The 22,965-nt window shown below is 46.3% G+C and overlaps 1 protein-coding gene and 1 pseudogene across 1 annotated transcript in view; one reads left to right on the plus strand and one right to left on the minus strand.

The window, feature by feature from the left end:
* tmem178bb (transmembrane protein 178Bb) overlaps positions 1 to 22,965 on the minus strand; it is a 428,056-nt gene that overhangs the window by 15,614 nt on the left and 389,477 nt on the right. The window lies entirely within an intron of this gene.
* Positions 10,297 to 10,516, plus strand: LOC144499331 (U2 spliceosomal RNA; annotated as a pseudogene).

Here is a 22,965-nt window from a genome sequence, read left to right on the forward strand (position 1 = left end):
GTCTCTGAGCAGAGACTGATAGCCAAGTTCCGCACACATGAGGACGGCCTCGACCGGGATCTTGGGTTCATGTCACACTATCTGTAATCATGACTTGCCTGGGCTTGAAAAATCTCACGAACTGTCCCAGCTGGAGACAATACACATCTCTTTACCCTGTGCTTAACCCTCTCTCCACTCACATTGTCTGTACCTTTAAGACTTGATTACCTGTAAAGACTCGCATTCCAACCATTATTTTGTAAATTGAGTTTGTGTCTTTATATGCCCTGTTTGTGAACAGAACTCCCACTCACCTGACGAAGGAGCAGCACTCCGAAAGCTAGTGGCTTGTGCTACCAAATAAACCTGTTGGACTTTAACCTGATGTTGTGAGACTTCATACGGAGTTTGTATAAGCAGAAAATAAGAGTGCTGAGAATACATTATTAACCTCTCCCCACCTCCTCAATGCATGTGTTACCATCTGAGGGCCAAGAAATGACCTTTGACAATCCACATTCCACTATTTCCCCTAGGTGGGTGTCAGCATAATGGAGGTCAAACCTCTCTCTGTCGGAACCATGTGCTCTGCTTTAAATTGAAGCAGTAATTATAGCTCCTCCCTCAACATGAGCTGGGGAATAGAACTCACAAGTGTTGCTATAGTGACAACATTTTAGTCCATGTACCAATTCCAGTAGAAAATCCCTTACAGAAAATCCAGGTAAAAGTAGAAGGTGCATGTGTTCACTGAACAAACATTAGCCACCATTTAACAACCAAGGGAGTAAGGCATTCAGGGTGATCAATAAACACGCACTTTTTGCTGTTTGTTTGATCATTTTACCAACAAGCGCTGGTAAACCTTGAAAACACGAGTACTGAAATCACACGGGCTCCAGAACAGTGTTACGCATATTCAGTTACTGATCAGAATTCAATTAGCCCCATTTGAACTCTTAGTTCACCACACTATGGGCCCGATTTTACCAAACGTTCGCGCCCGTTTTCGGGTGCAAAATCGCGGTAAAGTTGGGCGTTGGGCCTTTAACGCGGTCTGCACCCGATTCCAAGCAGATCGCGGCTTTACCGACACCCAATTCGGGCGCGGGTCCGGCCCGCGCACAAATCGGGCGGCCCAACGATTTAAATGCATTAGCATGCATTTAAATCGACTTAATGAACCGCGCGCCCAACTCTACCGCCAAATCCCACTTTACCGTCTTCTGGTCCGTTCCAGATCCGCGCTGTAAGCGACCTGCAGAATAAAAATCCGAAGCGGATTTCTATTCTACAGGAGAACCTCCGAAGCCCATCCTCCTCGACCATCCTTCACAGACCCCCCACCCCGATAATCACCCCGGCAGACACCCCCCACCGCCACCACCCCCCCCCCCCCCCGGATCAGACCCCCCTGGGAGGCAGGCCCCCCCGGCAGACACCCCCCACTGCCCCCCCCCCCCGGGATCAGACCCCCCTGGGAGGCAGGCCCCCCGGCAGAGCCCCCCCACCCCCTCCCGGGAACGGGGCCCCCTGGGAGGCAGGCCCCCCTCGGCGGCAGGCCTTCCTCGGCAGAGCACACCCCCACCTACCTCAATCGCTGGTCTCCCTCCACCATCCTTCCGACCTGCAGTCCTTCGAGAGCCTGCAGCACCTTCCTGGCCTTCCACTGGCATTCGCCGGAGGAGTGGGTGGGCTCAGGTGGATCTCTGGTTGCGGGGGAGGGAGGATGGGGGGGGGGGGGGGGGGGGAGGATCGACTTGGGAGAATCTTGCAAACTGAAAATAGTGTAGCATCTTCTATGTGCTGCCTAATTATCTATTGTTGATGTCCCTGTAGCCATGAGCCAGGTGCTCAAATGTTCAGAGTCATGTGGTGAACTTGGAAGAATTGTCCCCGCGGTAGAACTTGGTTGGAAATAAGATTCAAGGAGATTACTAAATCTGGGAAATTAACCATCGTGAAAAGAAGTTTGTATTGGCAACTCTTCTCACATTCCATGGCAGATGTGCCCCTACTTATGAATGTGATTTGCATGGGCAACGTTGGGTGCAGCTAATCTGCCTCTGGAGCAGCCTTGGATCCTTTGTCTTCTTGTTTTCATCGGAACATTGCACAGAATTCGAGGAATTCCCTTTGGAAGATAATGTCAAAATTATAATCGCAGGAACTAAAAACCTGACAGTCAAAAATTTGGGAAGATATTTCAAAATATATATTCCCCCATCCATATTTTGAAATATTTTCCCAAATTTTTGACTGTCAGTTTTTTAGTTCCTGCGATTATAATTTTGACAGTATCTTCCAAAGGGAATTCCTCTAATTCTGTGCAATGTTCAGACGAAAACAAAATGAAAGAAAGGATCCAAGGCTGCTCCAGAGGCAGATTAGCCGCACCCAACGTTGCCCATGCAAATCACATTCATAAGTAGGGGCACATCTGCCATGGAATGTGAGAGAAGAGTTGCCAATACAAACTTCTTTTCACGATGGTTAATTTCCCAGATTTAGTAATCTCCTTGAATCTTATTTCCAACCAAGTTCTACCGCGGGGACAATTCTTCCAAGTTCACCACATGACTCTGAACATTTGAGCACCTGGCTCATGGCTACAGGGACATCAACAATCCAGTTACAGATCACAAATGTATTATACAGGTCACTGATTGCTCACTAGGACACTGTAGTTTAATTACCTTTCCCATAGATAATTAGGCAGCACAAAGAAGATGCTACATTATTTTCAGTTTGCAAGATTCTCCCAAGTCCATCCCCCCCCCCCGCCCCCCCCCAATCCTCCCCCCTGCCTTTCTGCTCTTTTTGCTGTTTTTTTCTTTCCCGCCCGGGCGCGCTGCTTCAGATTTTTTTTCGAACTGCGCATGCACAGTTCAGAGCTCTGATCGTTCCAGCAGCGCTAAGCCCCGCCCACTGCATGGATCGGACTGGACCGGCAAAAAGCGTATGGGCACGCTGCAAAGAGGATTCCGGGCTCGGATCTGCATTATGCCCGGATCCGGCCCTTAGACTCCAAACGGTAAAATCGGGCCCTATGTCTTAGAACGCCTATGATGTGGAGATGCTGGCGTTGGACTGGGGTAAACACAGTAGGAAGTTTAACAGCACCAGGTTAAAGTCCAACAGGTTTATTTGGTAGCAAAAGCCACAAGCTTTAGGAGCCTTAAGCTCCTTCTTCAGGTGAGTGGGAATTCTGTTCACAAACAGGGCATATAAAGACACAAACTCAATTTACAGAATAATGGTTGGAATGCGAATACTTACAGCTAATCAAGTCTGAAAGGTACAGACAATGTGAGTGGAGAGAGCATTAAGACAGGTTAAAGAGATGTGTATTGTCTCCAGACAGGACAGCCAGTGAAATTCTGCAAGTCCAGGCAAGCTGTGGGGATTACAGATAGTGTGACATGAACCCAATATCCCAGTTGAGGCCGTCCTCATGTGTGCGGAAATTGGCTATCAGTTTCTGCTCAGCGACTCTGCGCCGTCGTGTGTCGTGAAGGCCGCCTTGGAGAACGCTTACCCGAATATCAGAGGCCGAATGCCCATGACCGCTGAAGTGCTCCCCAACAGGAAGAGAACAGTCTTGCCTGGTGATTGTCGAGCGGTGTTCATTCATCCATTGTCGCAGCGTCTGCATGGTTTCCCCAATGTACCATGCCTCAGGACATCCTTTCCTGCAGCGTATCAGATAGATAACGTTGGCCGAGTTGCAAGAGTATGTACCGAGTATGAACCTCTCCGGCTATGTCGAGGGCATCCTGAAACCCATTGTACAAAGAACCCCCAGCTTTTGTCGCGACACTACGGACTTCCTACAGAAACTCGGCACACATGGAGCAGTTGAACCAGGAGCGCTCCTCATCACAATGGATGTCTCGGCACTCTACACCAGCATCCCCCACGATGATGGCATTGCTGCAACGGCCTCAGTGCTCAGCGCCGACAACTGCCAGTTTCCAGATGCAATTTTACATCTCATCCGCTTCATCCTGGACCACAATATCTTCACCTTCAACAACCAGTTCTTCATCCAGACACACGGAACAGCCATGGGGACCAAATTCGCACCTCAATATGCCAACATCTTCATGCACAGGTTCGAACAAGACTTCTTCACCGCACAGGACCTTCAACCGATGCTATACACTAGATACATCGATGACATTTTCTTCCTTTGGACTCATGGTGAACAATCACTGAAACAACTATATGATGACATCAACAAGTTCCATCCCACCATCAGACTCACCATGGACTACTCTCCGGAATCGGTTGCATTCTGGGACACACACATCTCCATTGAGGACAGTCACCTCAGCACCTCACTATACCGCAAGCCCACGGATAACCTCACGATGCTCCACTTCTCCAGCTTCCACCCTAAACACGTTAAAGCAGCCATTCCCTACGGATAAGCCCTCCGTATACACAGGATTTGCTTGGATGAGGAGGATCGCAACAGACACCTCCAGACGCTGAAAGATGCCCTCATAAGATATGGCGCTCGACTCATCGATCGACAGTTCCGACGCGCCACAGAGAAAAACCGCACCGACCTCCTCAGAAGACAAACACGGGACACAGTGGACAGAGTACCCTTCGTCGTCCAGTACTTCCCCGGAGTGGAGAAGCTACGGCATCTCTTCTGGAGCCTTCAACATGTCATTGATGAAGACGAACATCTCGCCAAGGCCATCCCCACACCCCCACTTCTTGCCTTCAAACAACCGCATTACCTCAAACAGACCATTGTCCACAGCAAACTACCCAGCCTTCAGGGGAACAGTGACCACGACACCACACAACCCTGCCACAGCAACCTCTGCAAGACGTGCCGGATCATCAACACGGATGCCATCATCTCACGTGAGAACACCATCCACCAGGTACACGGTACATACTCTTGCAACTCAGCCAACGTTGTCTACCTGATACGCTGCAGGAAAGGAAGTCCTGAGGCATGGTACATTGGGGAAACCATGCAGACGCTGCGTCAACGGATGAATGAACACCGCTCGACAATCACCAGGCAAGACTGTTCTCTTCCTGTTGGGGAGCACTTCAGCGGTCACGGGCATTCGGCCTCTGATATCCGGGTAAGCGTTCTTCAAGGCGGCCGCAGAGTCGCTGAGCAGAAACTGATAGCCAAGTTCCGCACACATGAGGACGGCCTCAACCGGGATATTGGGTTCATGTCACACTATCTGTAATCCCCACAGCTTGCCTGGACTTGCAGAATTTCACTGGCTGTCTTGTCTGGAGATAATATACATCTCTTTAACCTGTCTTAATGCTCTCTCCACTCACATTGTTTGTACCTTTAAGACTTGATTAGCTGTAAGTATTCGCATTCCAACCATTATTCTGTAAATTGAGTTTGTGTCTTTATATGCCCTGTTTGTGAACAGAATTCCCACTCACCTGAAGAAGGAGCTTCAGGCTCCGAAAGCTTGTGGCTTTTGCTACCAAATAAACCTGTTGGACTTTAACCTGGTGTTGTTAAACTTCTTACTGTAGAACGCCTATCCCAGGGAGCAGTCCCTGAATCCTCCTCATCACTGCCCTCACATGGTCATGACTGGAACTACGTGTGGTACATCAGAGCTTTGGCATCAGCCCCCCCCCCCCCTCCTGTCCGTAACAGAAATTGGGGGTTTGTCCAGGATAACCCAACTTGAATTTGACCAGAGTCCAAGTTAAGAGGCAAGCCAAAGCTGAAAGAGTCAATTGGAAGCTCAGAGGGAAAAGCTGGTAACTTCCCTCAGTAAATTCCTTTTCCTCTAACACTAACAAAATGGCAATGTATGATGCCCAGATTTCGTTCAGCAAGGGAATTTAAACAGTGAAAGTTTGGTGGCCCTTAGCACAGAACAATTGAATACTATTCTCCAGGAGGTACAGTTTAAATTACCCAGCAATCGAAGTGAACTGACCCACTCACTGGTGAAGCATTTGGATTGCGTGTTAGCAGTATTGCAGTTAGATGTAGACCTCAATCTGGTCTCAGAATTCCCTTTCATAGCTAATCTCCAACTAGAAAAGCTCAGACTGCAGCTGGATACTCAGGAGAGGGAAAGAGGAGAGAGGGAAGTTCAGGAAAGGGAAAATTCCAGCTCTGAAAAAGGAAATGAAGCTTGTAGCTGAAATGGAGAGAGAGCAGACAATTGGATGCAGCGAGGGAAAATCTCACTCTACCCATGCAACAGCAACACCTCATCCCTCCAACTCGGAACCACTCTCTGATCCCTCATGTACGCAAGATTCATTCCTGAAGTTGAAGATAGTCATCTGCAGTCATTTTCTGCCACTTTTCAGAAAATAGCAGGACAGCTAAAAAGCCATCGGAGATCAGGACATTTTTAATTTAAGGGCTGCTGTCAGGATGTAAAGATGCACTTTCACAGACTCCATTATGTGAACATGAAAGGTATTTATTCATAAGAATTGTACAGCAGCCTCACGGCTGTAGCTAGCTCCCAGAATGTCTCTACCTAGGAACCTCTCTCACCATGGGCTGATTCCACACTTTGAGTCTCCATTGGTCTCACAGGCGATGTGCTCCTTACTCGCCATGTTGCCCTTTAAAGGAACAATCACCACACAGGGAGAGCCCATGAGGTCTGCCCAATGCTGACTCCTGATGTGTCCCTGTGTTATGGGCAGACCAAGGCTGCCATCCTCTGAGCTGCCTCCAGACACATACTGCCAGCAATTCTGGAACACAAATAAGAAGCCCACAAAACTATATCCAGTTTGAATAGCTGAAACAAATCATGTTCAACTGATGGATAATATCCCTAAGAATCCCCCACACCTAGGAGGGGCTGTGGGAATGAGTACTGTCGGAGGAATTTAAACACTGCCTACCCTCCAACCTGACAGTACACCTCGAGAGGCAGAGAGACTCCTCTCAGCCAAGGAAGCAGCAGTCACAGCAGACAGCTATGCCCTCACCCATAGACCTGCAAATTCAAGCAGATCCTTTCCAAACCATTCCCAGGAGCATTGGAAAGATCAGCAGTAGATAGGAAAGACCCTCACCCAGCAAACATAAAAGAAGCCCCCTGAAGGGTCATCCAGACTCAAAACATTGGCTCTGTTCTTTCTCTACAGATGCTGTCAGGCCTGCTGAGATTTTCCAGTATTTTCTGTTCTTGCCTCTGGAATCTAAAATAGATTCTCCAAGAATCCCCAAATTAAACGAGGACCACAGAAGTCCTGGAACACGCAATGAAATAATGAAGGAGATGCCCCAACTAGCCAAACATGGAAGGCTGATTATTAAGGAAAAGAGTAAAGACTTGCCTGTAGTATGGCTGGCATCTGACAGTAACTATGGATAAAGGAAGTTCCCAAACAAATGAGCGGATAGGGAGTGCGATGCCTCACCCAGTTGAAAAGCCACAATGGAGTGCAGCTGGAACTGGGGTTGAAAGGGACATGGAACACATTAGGAGAGCACTCCCTCCACAGCCCCAGCAAGGAAGCAAGTGATTGACTTAGCTGTCCGATAAAGGGCAAATTTTAATGTGGGCCTGAAAACTCACCAAATTGGCCCAGAAAAATGTGAGGGGGATGTCTCACTTAGTTGAAAATCCACCAGAGGTACAGCAAGAGCTGACCATCCATCAGACAGCAGTAGTGTCTCAGAGGACACGATGCCGACCTCTCAATGACCTTCAGGGTGACCCCAACCAGACTGGACGCTGTGTTCATCCATCATAATGCAAAATCACAGGGTGACTGGCCAGGGTTACCCATCCTATTCAAAATGATCTATAAACCCCTCCTATCCATAACAGAGATACAGGTCCAATCTTACATTTTATACAATGGAGCTTAAAATTGGACAGGGCATAATACAGGCTGGTCCTATCACTCTCAAGACAGATACAGCATAGTGTTAGGTACAGGATAAAGCTCCCTTTACACTGTCTCCATCAAACACTTCCAAGATAGGTACAGCACAGGGTTGGATACAGAGTAAAGCTCCCTCTACACTGTCTCCATCAAACACTTCCAAGATAGGTACAGCACAGGGTTGGATACAGAGTAAAGCTCCTTCTATACTGTCCCCATCAATCAGTTGCAGGACAGGTACAGCACAGTGTTAGGTACAGAGTAAAGCTCCCTCTACACTATCCCCATCAATCACTCCCAGGACAAGTACAGCACAGGGTCAGATACAGACTGAAACTCTCTTTACACTGTCCCCATCAAACACTCCCATGGTGAGACCAGCATGTACATTCTTGACAAATGCAGTTCAATGCACGTTAAATGTAAGGTCAAGCATTTAGAGATGCAAACTTAGCAGAAGGGATGTCGGATTCACAGGAAAACATGGATAAACTGGGATGAGGAAAGAAGTTGATCTCTCAAGGCATTGAGCCAAATCTGAATATGTCAAGAAAGTACATGGGATGTTGGGTTGTCTAAGAGAGGTGAGGTGAGAATAACAGAGCTCTTCAAATGAGTTAATTTTCAACATGTTTCTCAGAAGTGTAACTGATAATTCAGATAATAGAAATTTCCCATCTTTGCCTGCCAATTGTCACCTGTTATACAGCATTGAGAAAGGAAGTTGAAAATGGGCAGTAACATTTTACCAGCTATTTTCCAATTAAAATTCCATCTTACTCAGCATTAATAATTATGGCAGCAATAATTGATGAAAAATCAGCACTGCATGTTAATCTTTTTTACAGAATGCACTATGTAACTTCTTGATAATCCTCACCCAAAAAGCATTTGTATCTTAGAAATCAGCTTGTCCCAGGCTGCATCTTGAGGAATGGTAGTGCAACATTCCCTCAATACTACAATGGAGCGTCAGCTGAGACTGATGAGGCCAAGACCCACTCCAGAGACTTGAGCACCTTATTCAGGCTGATGGCCTAGTGCTAAGGCAGTGCCACACTGTTGATGGTGCCAACGTTTTGGATGAGACATTAAACCATGCCCCCTACTGCCTTCTTGGGTCCCAGGGCACGGTTTTGAAGGAGAGCAGGGGGAGTTCTCATCAGACTCCTGGCCAATCCTTACCCTCAATTGATGTGACCAAAACAAATTATCCGATCGGAGCATATTGCTGTTTGTGGGATCTTGCTGTGCACAGTCCATTAGTTGCTGCATTTCCCACACTCCAGTAGTGACTACACTTCAAAGGTAATGCAATGCATTGGTCATGAAGCACTTGGGCATTTCCTGACATTGTGAAAGTCAGAATATAAATGCAAGTCTTTTCTTTTCAGTGTCCCCTGAGACAGCCGATCTTGACTGGGGTCATTGGTTTTACGGGTGATAGCTGTGATTCCGAGGTTGGGAAGCAGCGTTGTCTCCGAGTTGTTTCGGTGCGTGTCTGTACAGCAATGGGGAGAGTACCACTGATTTGATTTGATTTATTATTGTCACATGTATTAGTATACAGTGAAAAGTATTGTTTCTTGCACGCTATATAGACCATTCATAGAGAAGGAAAGGAGAGAGTGCAGAATGTTGTCTTACAGTCAGTCACTGGGACAACAAACAGGTGACGCACAAGCATTCTTCCTTTAAGATGCTCATGTATGCACAGCTACGTGTCAATCCTAAAGGGATCATTCTGTGGGTAGAGATGGCCACACCCAGCAACATAAATGAGGAGGAATGAGAGGGTGGCACGGTGGCACAGTGGTTAGCACTGGTGCCTCACGGTGCCAGGGACCCGGGTTCAATTCCGGCCTTGGGTCACTGTCCATGTGGAGTTGGCCTTTAGTGTCCAAGACGTGTAGGTTAGGGGGATTAGCCATGGTAAATGCATGAGATTACAGGGATAGGGCAGTGGGTGGGCTTGGGTGGGAGTCTCTGTTGGAGAGTCAGTGCAGGTTCGATGGGCTGTATAGCCTCCTTCTGCACTGTAGGGATTCTATGATTCTATGGATTCTATGGGTCATTGGGGGGAGGGGTAAGGACTCCGAGTGCAGAGGAACTGAAATTCACCAGGGTCCCTGTCTTTTAGAGAGAAATCACTCAGGGTGGGTGTCAAATGTGTGCTCTCCTCTAGACTACTCAGCTGCATTCAATCTCTCGACTACTTTTTCCTACATCAATCTATTTTTAATCTTTTCATTGAGGCCAGTGTCTGATCGTCTCTCTCTTTGGTCTGTACCATCATAGGCTGAGTACGGACAGATACTGGACACAGACAGCTGAAGATGAAGGTGAGGTTACATCAAAGCAGTTCTGACCTGTATGATGGTATCACTGTTGTAAGCCACTGAAAGAAAGTCTTATACTTAAAAAGCATCTTACTTCATCGCTTCTTGGCTTTTTGGCAAAGATCAAGTGTCAGATCAAACCCAAGCTCAGGTGCAATGCCTTTTCTTGTCAGCTTGGATCTTGTATTTCTCTCTTGTGGAGACTATGAATTGGATTTAATTTGAATTTGTTTTTTGGAGCATGCAAGGAGATAGCTGAAGGTTTACCTGGTCCACTCTGTGCATTAGTTTTGTAACTAGTTACAAAGTGACTCCATGGAGTCAATATTTTTAAAAATCTCGCTGTATCACTCAAGGAGAATCACTTTGTGTTGCAGTGGAATTTTTCCAGTCACATTATACTAGGCTACAAGATCCCACAAACAGCAATGAGATGACTGTTCAGGTAAACTGATTTAGTCTTTGTTTGGTCGGGACAGAATTCTCTGCAGTTCCTTCTGGCAATGGAGTGAGGCCTTTCCAACATCCAGCTTCTTGGGCAGACAGACTCAGTTTGACATCACACCCAAAGTTAGGTGGAAATGATAGAATTGTGAAGTGATGAAGGAGGCCAATCTGTCCATCATGGTTCTTTGAAAGAGCAATCCATTAGTCCTACTGGGCCGTCCTTTCCCTATCGCTCTCAAAATGCTTCCTTTACAAGTGTTACTCGTTTGCTACACTGAGTTTCCAGTCTGGATTCTGTGCTCAAATCCTGGTAGTGAGGATTGAAGCTACAATGTTCCGATGTGGTCTTCTCCCAATGATTCACTCCATGACCATACACTGTCAGAAGGCATAGACTTTTTAAAGGAATAGTCACCCTCTATTACTTCCTCTTCTCAATCAATTTTCCTTTGAGAGCAGTAAGTGAGGCTATAATTAGCTTCACCAACTCCTGATCAATGTCCAGTAATTTGGGTATTGGTGGGCGGCACAGTGAGACAGTGGTTAGCACTGCTGCCTCACAGCGCCAGGGACCCGGGTTCAATTAGTCCACTATCTGTGTGGAGTCTGCACGTTCTCCCCATGTCTGTGTGTGTTTCCTCCGGGTGCTCTGGTTTCCTCCCACAATCTGAAAGATGTGCTGGTTGGGTGCATTGACCTGAACAGGCGCTGGACTGTAGTGACTCGCGGAATTTCACAGTAACTTCATTGCAGTGTTAATGTAAGCCTGACTTGTGACTAATAAATAAACTTTAATTTTAACTTGGGCTTCTTATTGCCAATGGATCCTGCAATAGAAGCCATGAGAGCAATGCATCAGGAGCCCAAGTCAGGCTGGGGCAGCTTGGCGTGAGGCAGCAATCCCCTCCACCAAACAATCAAATTCTTGCCTATCGGTGATTCTCGTGCTTTCTATGACCTGAGGGAGCATGTGGGAGTAAGTCTGTTCGGAACATTTAAAATCCTCTACTGCAAGGTCAGACCCTATGGGGTTAATAAAGAGTGCTCACCACCACCACTGTGGATGCTGGGACAGTCCCATCTCCATAGCTGCAAGATAAACACACGGAACCCTTGAATAGTTTGGGGGTTGGGGTTCTTACGAGGAAAGCATCCCTGGAGTTTAGAATGAGAGAAGATCAGATTGAAACATATTCTGAGGGGACTTGACATGACAGATGCTGTAAGGATGTTTACCCTTGTGGGAGAGACTAGAATGAGGGGGCACCATTTTAAATACAGATTTAAAGACCCAACAAGGGGTCTCCCATTTAAAACGAAGATGAAGAGAAATTTTGTTCTCTCAAATGGCCGTGAGTCTTTGAAACTCTTTTCCCTGAAGCACGATGGTGTCAGGGTCAATGAATATTCTGAAGGCAAAGGTAGATAGATTCTTGACTAACAAAGGAAGCAAAGGTTATCGGGGTAGATGGGAATGTGGGATTGAGGCTACAATCAGATCGGCCATGATCTTATTGAATGGCGGAGCAGGCTTGAGGGGCCGAGTGCCTACCCCTTAGCCATTCCACACCAGGGTGTACTGTGAAGAGACAGAGAGGAAAAGGAGGGTTTGTTGAATAGTCACAGCTTCTGGTTCTTCCCCAGATCACGTGATAATGTGTGACATTCAATCGCTTAGTAGGGTTTCTCTGTGATACACAAGACAGAGAGATCACCATGGAAACCAGAGCACAGTTCTCTAATCTCCATGAACTTTATCAATATGTTCTTTCTAATGGGATATTCATGAAGATTGGAAGGTTTGATCTCCAATCTGCACAGAGGAAGCTCTGCTCAATCTAAGTTTGGTGATGAACAAAATCAGTGAGGCCCTCCCACTACTGATCACCAACCAACAAATCATCCTAGTTAAGATACCTCTCTCCTGTCTCCCCCTCTCAACGTTCCACCTCTCCACTCTCCTCTCAACTACTCTCCTACTTTCTTCCCTCCCCCACGCCTCCCTCCTCCTATACTCTTCAATTCCCCACATTCTCCCTCTTCCCATCATGTCCTCCCTCACACACATCCCATCCCTTCCCTATCCCCTTCCCCTCTCTCCCCATCCCTTCTCTAACCTCTCCTCTCTCTCCAGTCCTACCACCACAGCTTCTGTCACTCACCTCTCTACCACACACTCTCCTGCTTGTTTTCCCCTCTCTCTCACTCACCACCCTCTTTCTTTCTATCATTTCCCTTCAATCCATCACCCCTCACTCTCACAAACATACCCTCCTTCCTCCTCTCAGCCTCTCCCGGAAGAGTCGGGCAAGGGGAGGTTTCTGACGGCTGAGGTATAAAGGGGGGGGGGGGGGTGATCAGTAGCAACTGAGGACCAGAAAATGCCAAAAACGCATGGTACTCACTGCTCCGGGAGGAAACACTAGCACCTGAAGAAAATGTAAAATAGTCGCACAACTCACATGGTTCACACAAACTGATACACTCACACACAGGCTAACGCACTGACACACACACATACTGACACACACACTGACACACACACTGACACACACCCTTAAAGGAATCAATACACACACGCCATCCTCCCAGGTGTTATTGGGTGATTGCAATGCGCTCTGACACTATCTTTCCCTTTCAAATATCTCAGGTCGAAATGATTCATTTGGCTGTTTTGTGTTTGCTGGGAATGAGTGGCACATTGGCTGTTGGAAACAGTGCGGATGAATGTGTGCTGCTCGCGATTGAGTCATCGATGGAGAAGTGTGTCTAATGATTTTTTGTAGCTTTCAGAATCAATCACTTGGAATTGTGTTTGTTTAAACACATGCAGAATGGCCAGTCCTGAATATCATTACTCACTGAGTGAGAAATAAATGCTATATTTTTGTGAAATGTTATCAATTGGATTTTGACTTTAATTCATCGACAATAAGCAAAGTGGAATCTAGAAATTGAACTTTCAGAACCTTGGAGAGCGAATCACCAAGATTACATTCAGTTTGACAGCAAGGACTCTCTAATAGAGGGTAAATGTACACTGCAGAATCACAGTCTGATCCCCCAGACTGTGCTGGCTTCCAGCACGGGTCCTCAGACTGACCTCAGCATAGGTGAAGAACTAGTCAGTCAGGGTTTCTGCTTCTGATCGGTATGAGGACCCAGGGCCCACCTGTGAACACTGGGTGGGAACGGGGGAAACCTCTGGGAGGATGGGGTTATGGGATGGTATGTTTAACATCCTTTCATTTACTGATGTTTTTCTCCTCAGAAAATCTACAGAATAGCAGTGGGGGGCATTCAAAAAGGAAGTGGGGAGGCTACAAGCCCAGCATGTTCCCATTAAGGTGATAGGAAGGAGTAACAAGCTCAGAGAACCATGGATGACCAGAGATATTCAGGATACAATGAGAAGGAGAAGAAAGGCTTTTAAAAAGTACAAGGGGAGCAAATCAGTGAAGGCATTAGTGAGGCATAGAAAGTGCAGGATGGAGCTTAAGAAAGCAATTAGGAGAGCAAAGAGGGGATACTGGAAAGCTCTGGTTGATAAAAGTAGAAAAAAATCCCAAGATCTCCTATAAGTATATCAATGGGAAGAGGATAACCAGGGAAAGAGTAAAGTCCATTAGGGGGCCAAGGGATAGATGTTGAATGAATACTTCATATCCGTCTTCACCCAAGAGAATGAGTGTGAAGGTATGGAATTCATAGAGAGACTGTGAGGTTCTTGAGCAAATTGACATAGGGAAGGACAAGGTACTGGAGGTGTTGGCAGCTTTAAAAATGGACAAATTTCCAGTCTGGATGAATTGTGTCCTAGACTGCTGTGGGAGGCAAGGGAGGAGATTGTAGGGACTCTGACCCAAATTTTCAATTCCTCTCTGGCCACGGAAGGGGGGGGGGGGGTACTGCCAGACGACTGGCAAACAGCTAATGTGGTTCCACTATTTCAGAAGGGTTGTCGAATTAAGCCAGGGAACTACAGAGCACTGAGTTTTACGGCAGTGGTCGGGAAACTATTGGAGAAACTTTTGAACGAGGACATTTATCTCCACTTGGAGAGGCAGCCCTTAATCAGGGATAGTCAGCATGGCTTCATCAGAGGGAGGTCATGCCTAACAAATCTGATTGAATTTTTTGAGGAAGTGACCAGGTGTGTAGATGAGGGTAGTGCAGTCGGAGTAGTTTACATGGATTTTAGCAAAGCCTTTGACAAGATCCCACATAGGAGACTTATAAAGAGGCAAATGCACATGGGATACAGGGTAATTTGATAAAGTGGATTCAAAATTGGGTCAGTTGTAGGAGACAGAGGGTGATAACAGAAGGCTGCTTTAGTGACTGGAAGCCAGTGTCCAGTGGCGTACCACAGGGATCTGTGTTGGGCCCCCTATTATTCATCTTTTATATAAATGACATTGATGACTTTGTGGGGGGTAGGATTAGTAAGTTTGCGGATGACACAAAGATTGGCCGGGTGGTTAACAGTGAGGCGGAGTGCTTTGGGCTACAAGAAGTTATAGGTGGAATGGTCAAATGGGCAGATAATTGGCAGATGGAATTTAACCCTGAAAACTGTGAGGTGATATACTTTGGAAGGAGTAATTTGACAAGGAAGTATTCAATGAATGGTAGGATGTGAGGAAGTTCTGTGGAACACCTCGGCGTGTTTGTCCACAGATCTCTGAAGGCGGAAGGGCATGTTAGTAGGGCGGTGAAAAAGGCACAAGGGACACTTGCCTTTATCAATTAAGGCATAGATTACAAAAGCAGGGAAGTTATGTTGAAGTTGTCTAGAACTTTGGTGAGGCCACAACTAGAATACTGTGCACACTTCTGGTCGCCACATTATAGGAAGGATGTGATTGTACGGGAGGGGGTGCAGAGGATGTTGCCTGGGATGGAACATTTAAATTATGGAGAGAGATTGGGTAGGCTTGGGTTGTTTTCTCTGGAGCAGAGAAGGGGCGACCTGATTGAGGTGTACAAGATTATGAGGGACATGGACAGAGTGGGTAAGGAGCAGCTGTTCTCCTTATTTGAAGGGTCAGTCAGCAGGGAATATAGGTTCAAGGTGAGGTGCAGGGGGTTTAGGGTGGATGTGAGGAAAAGCCTGTTTACCCAGAAGGTGGTGACGGTCTGGAATGCACTGCCTGGGAGGGTGGTAGAGGCGGGTTGCCTCACATCCTTTAGAAAGTACTTGGTTGAGCACTTGGCACATCATAATATTCAGGGCTATGAGCCAAGTGCTGGCAAATGGGATTAGGTGGGAGTTCAGGTGTTTCTAATATGTCGGTGCGGACTCAATGGGTCGAAGGGCCTCCTCTTCACTGTATTATTCTATGATTCCTCACTCTGTTTCCCCCACCCCCCCACTCCTACCCACTTCTCTCACCCCCATCTGACAAACAGCATCCACATTACACATGAAAGCTCTGACTGGTTAGTTATAGATGGCATTGCAATCCTCCCCTCACAGCCAATCACTTCCAATAAGGGTAGGTGGGCCAACCACAATGATCTACTTTCTACCATAAGGGGCACTGAGGCCAATTCTGGAAGCTATCCTCAGTAACTGACCATGAAACTATCATCGATTGTCATAAAAACCCATCTGGTCCACTAATGCCCTTTAGGGAAGGAAATTTTTCTTTTAGTAATTTGTGGGATATGGGCGTCGCTGGCTGGCCAGCATTTATTGCTCATCCCTAGTTGCCCCTGAGTAGGTGGTGGTGAGTTGCCGGGGCTACAGTATAGGATTTGTTCCCACATGTCCAGGTCAGTCTGATTAATTCTGTATTCCTGACAGCTCTGCCAATCTCTGGAAAGGGTCAATAATCAATTGGAGCAGCTTCAACTCCCAGTGCTGCCGGAAGGCCTCTCATTGATTCATAGAAGGATCACAAAGTCAGGGAGAGCATTTGGCTCATTGTGTCACATCTAGTCCCATTCTTCCGCCTTTTCCACCGAGACCTGATTTATTTATCCAATTCTCTTTTCAAGGCATTGGTAGAATTTGCTTCCAGCACACTCAAGAACAAAGAACAAAGAACAAAGAACAATACAGCACAGGAACAGGCCCTTCGGCCCTCCAAGCCCGCGCCACTCCCCGGTCCAGGATTGAATCCTGAATCCAGGATCCCCGCCCAATTTTCCAGCCTATCTACATACTAATATCCTATCCACCGAGCTGTCCCTCACAGCTACGATGCTTTGTTCATCACAACCTATTAACTCACCCCCACCCCCCCATTTCAGACCATGTGATCTCCAGGGAGAGGCGAAAACCCAGAGTGAAAACCCCAGGGCCAATATGGGGAAAAAAAATCTGGGAAATTCCTCTCCGACCCCCTGAGGCGATCGAAACGAGTCCAGGAGATCACACTGGCCCTGATCGGAAAATGCTTCCCAACCCTAGTCATTTCCACTTCCACTCCTATGCAATTATAGTGCAACATCTACAAGATGCACAGCAACTACCAAGGCTTCTTCCAAACACGTGGACTCTACCATCTAGAAAGTACAGCAGACACATGGGAACACCACCACCTGGAAGTTCCCCTCCAAGCTGCTCATATTCCTGACTTGGAAATATATCGCCGTTCCTTTGCTAAATCCTGGTACGGACTCCCTAACAGCACTGTGGGTGTACCTACACCACATGGACTGCAGCTGTTCAAGAAAGCAGCTCACCATCATCTTCTCAAGGGCAATTAGGGATGGGCAATAAATGTTTGTCTAGTTAACGATGCCCACATCCCCCGTAAAATAATTTATAAAAAGCCCCTTGAATTAGTGTCCTCTGATTCTCCATTATTCCACCAACATGAGCAGTTTCTTCCTCTCTACACTGCCCAGGCCACTCAGGACTTTGACTCATGCTGTCAACTCACTGCCCACTTGCCCTATCTGGGAAAGGAAGCTCCTCTGTGGTCAATGTAGGCTATCCGGGTGCGAGATGCACAGTAGTATTCAATAATTGTCCTGGAATCGATATTGACCTTTGTGCTGGCAGCAAAACAGCACTGCGATTAAGTGGGACAGTGGTATGTCAGATTGGAAACAGTATCTGGGAGAACTAGATAATTCATTCAGTATTCAGCAGGAATCTCCCACAACTCTTCAACTTGACAGGATGAATTTCAAACAAAGCAACACAGCGTGTGATGTGGGATTGATGGCTAGAATGCATGTAAAGATTTACATGCAATGATTGGCCTCTTTCAAGGTCTTTTGGTTATGTCTCTGAATCCATGTATGTTAACAATTCTTTTTCTGGATTTTTTGACGTATCGATCAATCAATTTAATTAGATGGGAATAATCCATTGAGGAAAATAGACCAGGTACACACAGGAACGCATTTAATTAGAATTCCAGTAATTAATGAGATAAGGGGATTATTCAAAAATGGACAGGGGGATTGAAAAACCTGACATGTTTATGCAGAAATGCCTCGGCCGTTAAGCTGGAGACTGTTTGCTTCAAATGCTGAAGATTAATAAAACCTGAAGGATCGGGGCCCTATTTTTGGAATATTGAGTCTGTCGGGATTTTGGAAGTTTTGCTGACGGATTGAATAGATCTTTCAAATAAACCCTGCTTTGTCTGCCTGTAACAGGAGCAGCATCACCCAGAACCTTGACCACCCCAGCTTCCCGGACTGAGTACTGAGTCCACTTCCCCAGCACTGCAATGATCTCAATTCATTGCAGGAGAGCATTTATTTCCTATTCTGATCTTTCTAAATATCGATATCATCAACTGTTAAGAGGCAAACACCTGGAAAACAGATAATAGATTTATCCATAATCCCACAGTGAAAAAGAAAATGTGATTTCAGAAGATTGTGATATACGAGCCCTGTGGCTTCAGCCAGTGTCACTATCTTAATGACTTTCTCACCTCTTACAGATTGTAAAAAGCAATCAAGTATGTGTCATTGGTGCTGCATGTGGGATAGAATGTGCCGAACAGGGAGCTCAAAGTGTCCAAGAGGAGTTAGTTGAGTCATTACTCACCAAGCCTACATGTCCTGGTCTATCTGAAAGTATTGTGCAGTAAGGTGGTCTCTGAGTGATCTCTTTTGTACATTTCCCTGAACATACAACAATTTCATATAGTTCCCGCTGCTGGCATGAGGGATCAGCTTTGTTACTCATCTCTAAACTCCTATTAGCTTCTGGATAGAGCTGAATATGAGCAAAATGACTGAAATCGGAATGTTGGCACAGTTACTGATGTATAGACATGAGGGCTTGGTACTTAGACCCATGCGATTGACTTCAAACAGTGGGATTGGCATGTGAGGGTGGGGTGGGTAGATGGGTGGTGGGATTGGCATGTGCAGGGTGGGGTGGGTAGATGGGTGCTGGGATTGGCATGTGGAGGGTGGGGTGGGTAGATGGGTGCTGGGATTGGCATGTGGAGGGTGGGGCGGGTAGATGGGTGCTGGGATTGGCATGTGGAGGGTGGGGTGGGTAGATGGGTGCTGGGATTGGCATGTGAGGGGGGGTGGGTAGATGGGTGCTGGGATTGGCATGTGGAGGGTGGGTGGGTAGATGGGTGCTGGGATTGGCAATGTGGAGGGTGGGTGGGTAGATGGGTGCTGGGATTGGCATGTGGAGGGTGGGGTGGGTAGATGGGTGCTGGGATTGGCATGTGGAGGGTGGGGTGGGTAGATGGGTGCTGGGATTGGCAATGTGGAGGGTGGGTGGGTAGATGGGTGCTGGGATTGGCATGTGGAGGGTGGGATTTAATAGTCTGAGCTGTGCTTTTTGCTCAAATTGGATTTGGTATGTGGTCTGCGGTGACCTGTGACCCACCTTCCCTAGAACTGCTGACCTTATTGGACTTCCTGGTGAATTGCGTGCATCCCCAGCACTCACATCAGTGGCATGTTACCGGAACTGGAAATCAGCTCTCCCTATTTACAGCTTGTGTGTGGAAAGTGGAAGGGCACTTTTACAATAGGCTTCTCGACCCATTAATTTCTTTCCATGTGATCAAACAAAGCTAAGCAGAACCTGGCTGAGAATCAGTAGGCTGGAGTTTGGGGAGTTCCCTCGTGCACAGTTCTCCAGTAAAGCACTGGTTGAAGAGCTGTGTCGATTGCCTATTGCTGTTTTCTGCAGCTCCACTGCAGGAAGCTGAATGATGGAAGGGGATTGTCAGCTGTTCTTTGTGGGTTATTAACCATCTCTGACATTCCACCATGAGATAACTGATTACCTCGGGTGTATAGCAAGGATGTGAGCTGGAAAATGAACCCAATAAATCTCACCACCCTTCCCCGCCTCCCACCTCCATTAAGGTGGGCCTTAGGAACTCCTTCCCACCCATTTATTCCTGCCTTCTCTCCAGATACTTCAACTTAGTTACATAGGAAGATCGGACTTGGGGGTAGGCCATTCAGCCCTTCAAGCCTGCTCCACCATTGATAAGATCTGGTTGTGGTCCCAGTTGCACTTTCCTGTTGGCCCTCATAACCTTTGGCTCCCTTTTCGATCAGAAATCTGTCTAACTGCCCTGAACAAATAAAATGCCCCAGCCTCCACTGCTTTCAGTGGAAGAGAATTCCACAGATTAGGGACTCTCTGAGAGAAATGACTCCTCCTCTTCTCCATTTAAAAAGGAAGACCTCTTATTTTTAAACTGTGTCCCCTAGCTATAATTCTCCCCCCCACCAAAAAACCACAAAAAGAAATATCCTCCTGGTAACCACTTGAAACATCCTCCTGATATCCAAAGTACGCCACATCTACAGATTCCCCTTTATCCATTTTGTTTGTTACTTCCTCAAAGATCTCTAATAAATATGTTAAACATGATTTCCCTTCCACAAAACCATATTGACTCTGCCGGATCAAATTATGATTTTCTGCTATAAGCTCTTTGATAATTGTTCGTAGCAATTTCCCTGCGACAGATGTTAGACTAACAAGCCTGTGGTTTCCTGCTCTCTGTCTCCCTCCTTTCTTGAATAGAGGCATTACATTCATTATTTTCCAATCTGCTCGGACCTTTACGGAATCTAAAGCATTTTGGAAGATTAGAACCAACGCCTCTACTCTCTCTGCTGTACTGTTCCCTGATGGTGGTGATTGTTTTGAGATACCGCTCTATTTCAACCCTTGATATCTATGGGAAGTTTTACACTGTCCAGTCGGTTGGCCCTCTCTAATGATTGGATCCTGTATGTCCAATTCTTCATTCTGGTTGCATTGTTGGTGCTTTATTTTTGATTGCTCTCTTTCACAATATATATTAAGTATTAATGACATAGAGGGGGGTACTAAATGTCATATCTTCAGATTATAGATGACACAAAGCTGTGTGTGAGGGTGAGCTGTGAGGAGGATGCAGAGAAGCTTCAGTGTGATTTGGACAAGCTGAGTGAGCAAGCAGATGCAGTAGAATGTGAGGTTATCCACTTTGGTAGCAAAAACAGGAAGGTAGATTATTATCTGAATGACCATAAATTAAGAGAAGAGAAGGTGCAATGAGACCTGGGTGTGCCCGTACAGCAGTCACTGAAAGTAAGTATCCAGGTACAGTGTGGAGGCAAATGGAAGAAGGCAAATGGTACATTGTCCTTCATAGAGAGAGGATTCGAGGACATGAGCAGGGATGTCTTGCTGCAATTATAAAGGCCTTGGTGAGGCCACGCCTGGAATATTGTGTACAGTTTTGGTCTCCTTTTCTGAGGAAGGATGTTCTTGCTATATTGGGAGTGCAGCGAAGGTTTACCAGACTGATTCCTGGAACGGCGGGACTGACGAATGAGGAAAGATTGAGTTGGTTAGAATTATATTTGCTGGAGTTCAGAAGAATGAGGGGGGAATCTTAAAGAAACCTATAAAATTCTAATAGGACTAGACAGGAATGATGTTTGTGATGGTGGGAGTGTCAAGAACCAGGAGTCATATTCTATGGATAAAGGGTAAACCTTTTAGGACTGAGATGAGGAGAAATTTCTTCCCCTAGAGAGTGGTCAGCCTGTGGAATTCACTACCACAGAAAGTAGTAGAGGCCAAAATATTTTATGTTTTTAAGAAGGAGTTCGATATTGCTCTTGGGCGAAGGGAATGAAAGGTTATGGGGGGGAAAGCCGGAACAGGCTAATGAGTTGGATGATCAGCCATGATCATAATGAATGGTGGAGCAGGCCCAAATGGCCTATTCCTGCTCCTATTTTCTATACTTCTATTGTCAGGGACCAGATCAGGAGCTCCAAGGTATAGTATGAAATTAGCCTAGACCTCATTAGGATGAGCATAAGGTTTCACTTCAGGTAGAATTCAATCAACCTACTAAGCAGCTTTCATTAAAACAAACTTTATTTAAGAACACAGTTAGAATGTAACAAAAAGAATTAATATAACTTTTACCAATTAAAACACTTAAACATGACAAAGTATAATTCTTAACAGGCTTAGGAGAGCTAGGAGGGGGCATGAGAAGTCCTTGGCGGGTCAGATCAAGGAAAACCCCAAGGCTTTTTACTCTTATGTGAGAAATAAAAGAATGACCAGGGTGAGGTTATGGCTGGTCAAGGATAGTAGTGGGAACTTGTGCATGGAGTCAGAAGAGATAGGAGAAGCGATGAATGAATACTTTTCTTCAGTGTTCACCAAGGAGAGGGACCATGTTTTTGAGGATGAGAATGGGATACAGGCTGATAGGCTGGAGGAGGTAGATGTTCTGAGGGAAGGTGTATTAGAAATGTTGAAAAACCTGAGGGTCAATAAGTCCCCTGGGCCAGGTGGGATATATCCTAGGATTCTTTGGGAGGCAAGGGATGAGATTGCAGAGCCTTTGGCTTTGATCTTTGGGTCCTCACTGTCCACGGGGATAGTCATGATGTGGAGATGCCGGCGTTGGACTGGGGTGAACACAGTAAGAGTTTTAACAACACCAGGTTAAAGTCCAACAGGTTTATTTGGTAGCAAATACCATTAGCTTTCGGAGCACTGCTCCTTTGTCAGATGGAGTGGAAATGTGCTCTCAAACAGGGCACAGAGACACAAAATCAAGTTACAGAATACTGATTAGAATGCGAATCCCTACAACGTGTCTGTATCTTTAAGATCTGGTTGGTTGTAGGGATTCGCATTCTAATCAGTATTCTGTAACTTGATTTTGTGTCTCTGTGCATTCTAATCAGTATTCTGTAACTTGATTTTGTGTCTCTGTGCCCTGTTTGAGAGCACATTTCCACTCCATCTGACGAAGGAGCAGCGCTCCGAAAGCTAATGGTATTTGCTACAAAATAAACCTGTTGGACTTTAACCTGGTGTTGTTAAAACTCTTACTGTGTT

The sequence above is a fragment of the Mustelus asterias genome, chromosome 9, assembly GCF_964213995.1.
Source record: "Mustelus asterias chromosome 9, sMusAst1.hap1.1, whole genome shotgun sequence".
Lineage (NCBI taxonomy): Eukaryota > Metazoa > Chordata > Chondrichthyes > Carcharhiniformes > Triakidae > Mustelus > Mustelus asterias.